This window comes from Danio aesculapii, chromosome 19 (genome assembly GCF_903798145.1).
Source record: "Danio aesculapii chromosome 19, fDanAes4.1, whole genome shotgun sequence".
Lineage (NCBI taxonomy): Eukaryota > Metazoa > Chordata > Actinopteri > Cypriniformes > Danionidae > Danio > Danio aesculapii.
The window spans coordinates 18,371,071-18,380,648 of NC_079453.1; the positions used below are offsets into that span (position 1 = coordinate 18,371,071).

Sequence of the window (9,578 nt, forward strand, 5' to 3'; positions counted from 1 at the left end):
ATATTATGGCTTTTTGAAAATGCCCTTCCATGTAGTGTGTCACACAGCTCTAAGTGAAGTGAAATATCCAGCTAAGGCTTAAATCTGTAGGTTTACAGTGTTTAAAACTATTGATTCATCTATAAAAGAGTCGACTCATAGTGCTTCAAACGAGTCGTCTTGATAAAGAGTTATTAGGTGTTTCGCGATGACGCAGCTACGAAACACAAGTAGTTGCACGCGCAAGCCCGGGAGATTTGAAACCTGCGGCCCCGCCCACTAACAGAAAAAAGTCACACACACACACAGAGACACACACAGACACTGGTAGAATGAAGTCACGCTGTGCAGATGGAGATTATTGTCAGTTCACCCAAAGATGAAACCTTAGCATATAGCCTAGCCTTGAGCAGATCGAGAGCCTCTGGAAACTACCTGCTTACAAAGAAGACTTCATCAGTTTGTTAAGGGAAGGATCAGTAAAGACTGTCAGAACAAGGATCAGTGGATCATGAATCAGTTTCTTCCCCCATTTCACCAGTGTAAGTACGTGCGATTAAAATTGTTGCCTCGTTTACTCTAGCTTGCAAATTATGCATTTAGTTGTGTTTTGTTACTTGTAACCGCGTGTGCTGTATCAGGTTAACTCTTTATATTCTCATATCGCGTGTAAAGCTACGTTGAAAACGCGACCAATAGTATGATCCTGCACAACTGGAGTGGCTGCACTTTCAGGACCGTACGTTTAGGACCGCATCTTTAGGACCCTAGTTTTTTGTGACATCGCCACCTACTGGATTGGATGACATTGTAAAACTGCATTTCTAGGACCGCATTTCTTTTCGGCAGCGCCACCTACTGGATTGGATGACATTGTAAAACTGCATTTCTAGGACCGCATTTCTTTTCGGCAGCGCCACCTACTGGATTGGATGGCACGGTAAACTGCATTTCTAGGACCATATTTAACAACGCCACCTACCGAATTTAATTATATAGTGAAAACTTCAGTTGCAGGACTGGATTCCCAGCGCCACCTACCTGATTGGATGATATAGCGGAGACTTTTAGGAGCTTTTTTTTTTCAAATTGTGCTTTTTGATGTAAAACGTACCAGAAGTTAAAGTGTGAAACACCTGTTGTGAGTAACAATTTTAAATTAAAACAAATGAATTTACAGATAAAAAAAGAAATTAAAAATGTTTCTTAACTTTACAAAAATGAAAAAAATGAGTGCCTTAAAAGACTTGCATTTCTTGAAAAATACTGTATATGGATGAATCCCCTTGGATTAAACTAATTAGCTCAGTATCAGGACAAATACATTGAAATCAAATGTAATCAGCATATGCAGTAACTAATTTAAAACCAGTTTGTAAAGAATGTAGAGAGACATGACAGAGGATTTATTCAAGAATGTACATTTATTTAAACATCCACACACAACAGCCACAATAGCACAAAAAGCAGCATTCCTTTAGCTCCTGTGAATGAGAGAGGGAGAGAGAATCTATATATATATATATATATATATATATATATATATATATATATATATATATATATATATATATATATATATATATATATATATATATATATAAACAAATAAAAAGTTGAACCATTTGTTATGCAATTAAATTTAAATTAATATTTATTATAAGTAATAAAAAATATATTTTACCATGTTTAACTGTAATATATATTTCTGGTTTAAACTTATGCACTGTTAGGAGAACCAAAAAGGACACCCAACTGCCAGCTGCAAATTTTTAGGTATATAAGAGCAATACCCACCTATTGAATGGTCTCCCTTCTTTCCTAGATTTTTTGTCAATTTTTCGACTAAATTATTCTACTTCACTGAAATAGAGAACAAGCACTGATGGGTTAATGTAAATATCAGTAACAAAAAGTTTCTCTGAGCATTGTGTCAAAATAAATCATATTCTGACCTGTAATGATATTTTGTGCCAGAAAGGTAAACCTGCTCAGCATCATCTGAAGACAAACCCCTCAAGACCCCCAGAGCATGTATGATGGCCTATGAAAAAATGATTCATTTAAATGAACTAATATACCACCACCGAACAGCAAATATCATTATACATGGGTCGATAAATGAGTAACACCCAGCATGCAATTTATATACAGTAGATTTTGTAAGTGCATTATTTGGTCTGGCATACCTCTGGAAAAAGAACATCACAGATAAGCTGCACTTCATCTGTAAACCTCAGTTTTGTTGGTGTCCTGTGCAATACGTCTTTAAGATAAGCAAAGGGATATCTTGCTCTTCCTCACTGTCTATGTAGACAGGCACCTGGAAAGATGCTTGCTTACGCAACCACTTAGAGGGCTTCCTGTTGAGTACACCCTATGGGCAAACAATGGTATAAAAACAATTATTTAGAGAAACGTATTACACTAAAGACAAAGATGGATAAATGTGAAGATCGGTGAAGTACCGTCAAATGCTCCTCAGACCCCTTTAACTTTACAATAAAGTCGACAATTCTTTTTTCCTCTGTTGTGGAACAGCCTGAATGTGAAGTGGGATTTCCTCAGAGATGGCACACTTTTTTGGCACCCTGTTCACTGGCTGAAGTTTTCCTTGGAGCAAGTTTCTGGCCTCATCGGTCCAGAAGGCAAACCGCTGATTAAAAATAACAAGATTAATCTAAAATACTGCATAGCTTTTCCCTACACTACATTACCTTACAGCTGCATATAGCATGAAACAACTATTGCAAATATTTCCTATTTATCTTAAGATGACGATGACAGTCATTATACTTTATTATACATTATCCAGCAAACACATATGATAACATCCAATATATATATATATATATATAAAATGGAAAACAGCACATGAAATTTTTCAAAAGTGTTACAGAGGTGCCATACCCTTCTATTTTGAAGTCTTATAATTCATGATGTGTCCATTTTCTTCAAGATAAAGAGTATACAAACAAACATTTAAAGTGAGAATTTTTTTCTAACATTTTCTCTAAATCAGGGGTGTCCAAACTTAGTCCTGGAGGGCCAGTGTCATGCAAATTTTAGTTCCAACCACAATCAAACACGCCTGGGCTAGCTAATCAAGCTCTTGCTAGGCTTTCTAGAAACATCTTTACAGGTGTGTTGAGGCAAGTTGGAGCTAAAATCTGCAGGACACCGGACCTCCAGGACCGTTTGGACATCGCTGCTTTAAACAAACTTACCTCCTGGAATTCAATTGCCACACCGGTCACAGAGCAAAGGGTATACTGCAATAGAAAAGATGGAAAAGCTTTTATTCACAGTGTTGACAAAGGCTTGTTTATACTTAGTTAAAAACCTTAGACCTCACCATAAGCATAAAAACCCCACATTCATTACCACAGCTCTGGCGTGGCAAGCCCTAAAAGTAACAAAAAAAGATACAGATGAAAGCCACTGTCTATCTCTTGTAGTTATATTTGTTTGAAATAGCCATTTGTTTAGTTACAGCAACATCATGCCCAGTCTTCTCAGTCCAGTTTCCAGGATCAATTTGTTGTGCAAGATTTCTACAAAAAAAGAAAAGAAAAGGATAAGAACGCAGGCTGAGAATATCAGTACAGTCTATAGGAACGTAGGCAAAATATACCAGTACAGCCTATAAGAACACAGGCAAAATACACCAGTGCAGCCTATAGGAACGTAGTCAAAATATATCAGTATAGCCTATAGGAATGCAGTCAAAATATATCAGTACAGCCTGTGTACTGTATCATACAGCATGTGTACTGTATCATACAGCATCTCTTCAATTCAGGCAGGGATCTCCCTTGTTGGATCGTTATATGCATCTTGAAAAAGAGAGAGCCTAATAGTTAGTGTATTTGGTAATTAAATAGCTGCATACTATGAATAATTTCTTAAGAATTAACAAATAGTTAGTTCATCACTTGCTAAGCATTAAATCTACAATAACAGACATTAGTAAGTAGTTTAAATACAGCTGCAGATGCTGTATTCTTTATTTATAATGCGATTCTTTTTTCAATAATGAAGTATTGCATTATTTACATACGAGTTATTTAAGAGTAATTGGTGCAAGTGATTAATGAACATGTATACATCTTATTTTTCAGGCATAGAGTAATAGTTACTCTGTAAATTAATAAATCTGGTATTAGCTCAACTTCTTAGTTTTGTGACCTAATCTAAAGTGTGGAATATTTATGATTTGTAGATCTCTTATAAATGACAAGGCTCAGTATCAAATGAAAAATAAATCTTTGCTATTTTTAAGTAAGAATAACATTACATTTTAAAAATTTAATTTGATAAAACATCAAAATATCACTATTTCGCAATATGATAAAACATTTTTAATGTTATGCTGTGGTTTAAACTGTACAGTAATTTTATCTTTAGATTGCAAAGATTTGTTTTTTATTTGATTTTGTAAAGTTTTATTTTTTATTGTTTTGTTTTAATCACTGTCATTCATTTGCTTAAATAATACTTAATTTTGTAATGAAACAAAAATAATGAAATGAAACAAATAATTAACAAATACAAAAAAACAAGCAAGCACATCATAGAGGTGCTATTAATTCAAGAATACAGCTAGCATTTGTAACTGTATTTATAAACTGCTTAACTATGTCTATTAATGTAGATTTAATGCTAAACAAATAATAAAGTAATAAGTTAACCATTTGTTAATGCTTAATAATTTATAGTATGCAGTTTTTATAAAGTGTTACCCAAAAGTTTGAGATAACCTCAGCGAAAATATTCCTATAGTTTGTTTTCAATTATATTGGCCATCACTTCATATTGGCCAGGTAGATAGACATTAACATGCCTACACAATAAACATAGATATTAATGTGTAGACATAATACATGATAATAAGACTATATGGTCAAGGCCTGATTTATACTTGGCTAATGTGATAAAACAATGAGTAGAAGACGTTTTCACACTATTACAGAAAAATATAGGTAAATCTGAAACACCTCACACATCAACGTACTTTTTAAAATGATTAGCCGTTAAGTCAACACGCCATTAAATCAACAGTTTCATTAAACCATGGCCACGAATTGAGAACGTTGTAATATTTAATACAATTAGAAAATGTATTCCCAATTCGTGGGAATAATTGATTGATAGTTAGCAGCTCTCATTTTACCTGTGTAAACTTCTCCACACTCAATATTATTAGATTTTCTTCTGGAAAAAAATCGTCGCATATCGTAACATAACTTTCCACAATTTTTGTCCGAGACCCTTGAAACTGGGGTAAATCGTGCGGGCTAATCGGGCATTTTTGCATAAACTTTGCACAGTATAAAACAATAACAGTACTAAATAAACACCTTCTTTTACAGTTTAAAATAAAACCTAAAAGAAAATCGGTACTCACATTATTCTTGCCATCCATGTCGTCCATCTTATTAGAGCGTCTATGATCTAATCCGGCAGGTGGCGATGTCACAAAAAACTAGGGTCCTAAAGATGCGGTCCTAAACGTACGGTCCTGAAAGTGCAGCCACTCCAGTTGTGCAGGATCACCCTTCTCAACGCGACGCGTGCCGCTTTGTTTATGGATAGTCAGCTATGTGTGTGTGTGTAATGTGTGTGTGTGTGTGGCTCCTCTGAGGACGGTCGTTTGTGTGAGTGTCTCCTCTTAGGAGGTTGATGTGTGTGTGTGTGTGTGTGTCTCTGAATAGGGTAAAGTTCTAGGCAAAGGGTGATCAAAGGGACCCGTTTGTAAAATGAGGACCCGGGGGGGGGGGGGGGGGGGGGGTTGGGGTGTCGCGGTTGAAATCGCGGATGTAACTGAGGACGCGGAGGGGGAGGGAGGTGTCGCCGCCGCGCCGTCTCTATTCTGGACGCGCCGGCCCTGTGTGTGCGTGTGTGTAAAAAGAGCAAGTAGACTGCTAGGACATATCCTCGCCAGTTCTTGGACTTTTTGCTTGATAAAATAGTTAGTCGTCAGTATTTTCTAGTCCATCGTCTGTATTTACATTCACCCACTGGCAGCCAAAATCCACTATGAAGCGTGTGTACACTGTGACTACTTTTATATTGTTGATAATCTGCTGGGCATTTCACTCTGTCTCGCCCTGAAGCCTGTCAGTGTCGTCGACCAATCGCAGCAGCCTGTCATTGGTCCAATCAGCGCAGATTAGCTTCGTGCTGAGGACGAGTTTGGGTACAAATGAATCGCTGAACGATTCATATGGGAGTCGCTGGGATAACTAGGTAAAAATAAATGCATATTATAAGACCATCAAAGTGTTGTTTGACCTTGCATGCATATTAGACTGTTGTTGGAGACCCTTACAACCTAAATATGACCCTATTTCATCTATAATATGGGCTCTTTAATGTGTATAATTTTTCTGTCTCTGTATCAGATGAGGAAGTAATACATGCAAGATGATTAATTTCCTTTACTAAGGATTCATAATATAGTCCCTGAGATTTTGACAATTTTTTACTAAATTTTATTGAAAAACTGCGACGCTCAAATTTTAATAATTCCCAATTTAGGATATGAGAGTTGATTGTGGTTTTTTTAAAAGAGTCAATTATGCTTTTAATCCCCAAACAGTATTCAGAGTTCTGTAATAGAGAGGTGTTTAATTTCCAATATCCAGGCTTTCTTGATGAACTACAGATGAAATTTGAAATTTCTAATTCAATACCTGCATGATCAGTTAATGGGGCAGTGGAGATACTGCAAGATTTAACAGATGAAATCAAACTATCAGATATTAACCAAAAATCTATACGTGATTTCTGTGTCAGGTCAGATTTAAACCAGGTAAAAGAAGAGGAAATGTCATTGTGTAAGAGTCTATAAATATCTACTAAAGAAAGATTAGAGCAAATATCACTAATAATTTTATTGGGCGTATTATTGTCATATTTTGGAGGAAACCTATCAAAGCAAAGATCAGGAGCTTCATTAAAGTCCCCACCTGTAATTATTGTTGAGGATGGATATTTTATTTTTAATAAAGTTAGTTTGACAGTTAAGTCTGAAAAGAACACAGAGTTAAGATTGGACCTATTATAGCCGTATACATTTGTAAGAATAACAATGTTTTCTCTAAACTGAATTACAGTGATTAACCACCTGCCTTCATTTGAGCAATGTGATTCAAGTAAAGTGTTTTTGAACTGTGGATTAAATAAAGTCATAACTCCGGCTGAGTTATTAGAACCATGACAAAACATAATTTTTCTCCCCCACTGGTTTGACCAAAAAGATTCATCTTTCACGTTTGAATGCGATTCCTGCAAAAAATAGACATCTCTGTTTTTTGATTTACAAAAAAGAAATAAAGCTTTACGTTTAGTTAAGTCCCTAATTCCCCTAACATTAAGCGAAAAACAAGACAAACTAAATAACATAACAAATTGAACGAGTTCTGAAACGATTCAAGTAGTAGAACTACTGTATAGAAGAACGTCTTTTACAAGTTAGAGTAAAGGAAAAAAGATGAGTGCAACACTTGTCCAGACCTCCTCATCATTATAAACGTATTTTCGTTTTTTTCTAGTTTGAAAAAAGAACCCAGCATTTAGCAAAATCAAAGAGTGTGAGTTTTTGACATTAGAATGTTCAGGTGTGTCACTTTAATATCGTCAACAGTGACTTTTTTTCCATCAATGACAGCCGTAGAGCCTTGAAACCCTGCACGTTTAACTTCCAGTCTAGCTTGATTGATGAGCGGCCACAGTTTGTTCCGAGCATCTCTCTCATTCTGATATTTTTTTGTTTGAGGATTTCAGAGCGCTTCGCGTCGGTCCAGATGAGGTCACGGTGCGTACGAGACATGAACTGCACAATAATGCGACCAGGATGTGTCAGATTTTTCTTACCGAGTCTGTGAGCAACGTCGATTGAGGATTGCAGAACATCAGACAAACATGGTGAAACATGGTGTATTTCCATTACCTCCATTTTTACGTTTTCTCCTTCTACTTCAGGGATACCACCAATCCGAAGATTCCACCGCCTTTTGTACGACTCAAGCTCGTCCAACTTTTCCCAGAGTTGTTTATTTTCTGTTTTTAAGGATGTAACTTGATCCTTTATCGCACTTGATTTGGCAACGGCTAAGTCAGCTTTGTTAGCAATCGTGTCCATTTCAGACACGATTTCAGTGATGCGGCTCGAGTTGTTTGAAACAGATTGTTCAATTGCCACCAATTTCTCCAAAAAATCATCTTGTTTCTTCCCCAAATTTTCAATGGCTTGCAAGAGAACTGCATTAGATGGCTCGGCTGTGTGACGTCGCATCTTTGCATTTGGACTCTTCGTCGGAGTTTCAGGTAGTGTTGTTGATGATTAATCAAAATCGTCCTTTTCCCCTGTTGTTTTGGTATAATTATGTTGTCTCTTTACTGCTAAAGCGTCTTCCATAGCAAACTGTGAAAGAACTTTTCCTTGTTGCTAGGCCTATATCAGTTAGGTAACAGGCGAGCTCAGTCAATGTTCATAAATCCACTTGATGTACACACACAAAAAAACACTCTTAAAAAGTAGGGTTCATAAGTATCAAATTCGTTGAGCTAAATTATTATTATACAGTCATGAAGGCAAGTTAGGTCAAGAATTGCAGATAAGGTTGAAGAGCTACTAAAACCACGTCTTACATAGGCGCCATCTTGGCGCGCTCTCAGCGGATACTCCTGTAAGTCAATACTGTTTCCTACTAGTTTGTGTATACGCTTTTTATAGTAGAATCTCGCATCCCGCTCTTCACCTGCCATGCTAAATAGAGGAGTATTCTTCTTCTTAGAGGATCATCTCCGTTAATTAAGTCAGACTGCGCAAATGGTGCGCACAGTGAAGCGCTTCGGTCATTCCCGCGTTCTCAGGGAGTTGTGATTGGTTGAACAGTAAGCTCGCATCTTATTGGCTACAGGGCACGAGTGACTCACATGGGAGGTGTGTGCTGACAGGAAAGTCTCAAAATGCACACACTCGTATTCAGGGTGAGTCGTACGTGAGAGAGGATTAGCACATTCGCATTCAGGATGAACTCGTGAATTTTAAACATTCAAAACTTTTTGTACACTCTTATATATTTGCAAATGGTGTTTTGCATTTGTGAAACGTATTTTATGAAAATGTATTTTTATTTTGTGCATGTGAATTGTTTTTGTAAGTATAAATAAATATTTTACGTACGTGAATTTGGCTACGCATGTGTACATCGTGTCTTTTGCGTGAATTATTATTGAGTCTAATCTCTCTGTCAGGATCTGTCATTTTATGAATTTAGCTTTTACATGTTATGATTTTGTTTCTCCACTAGATGTCCTCGTTTGTCCCCATGTGTTTGAGTTTAGTAATTACGTGATTGTTTTCACATGTGTCCTGTTATGTCTTGTGTATTTAAGTTGTCTAGTCTCCCCTGTTTCTTTGCTTGGTTATTGTTGATGCTAGCCCTTGGTTATTGTGTGTCTGGCCTGGTTTTTTTTAAAGTCTGTTTATCACAGTGCTCTATGCGACTTAACCTTTTTCTTTGTTTTTTGGATGCGTTTCTCCCGTTCTAGTTTTTTCAGAGATATTTTGCCTGTAGGCCTTTTTGTTC

At 36.5% G+C, this 9,578-nt stretch overlaps 1 long non-coding RNA gene across 2 annotated transcripts; it reads right to left on the reverse strand.

The window, feature by feature from the left end:
- Window positions 1-1,413: 1,413 nt before the first annotated feature.
- On the reverse strand, window positions 1,414-2,351 carry LOC130246237 (uncharacterized). 2 transcript variants are annotated; one of them, XR_008839418.1, is made up of 4 exons: window positions 2,169-2,351; window positions 1,935-2,023; window positions 1,777-1,842; window positions 1,414-1,463 (listed from the first exon to the last, which is right to left on the reverse strand). It is a non-coding gene; the product is annotated as an uncharacterized LOC130246237 (long non-coding RNA). The 2 variants fall into 2 exon arrangements; XR_008839417.1 differs by lacking the exon at window positions 1,414-1,463 and having other exon boundaries at window positions 1,607-1,842.
- Between the last annotated feature and the right edge of the window lie 7,227 nt (window positions 2,352-9,578).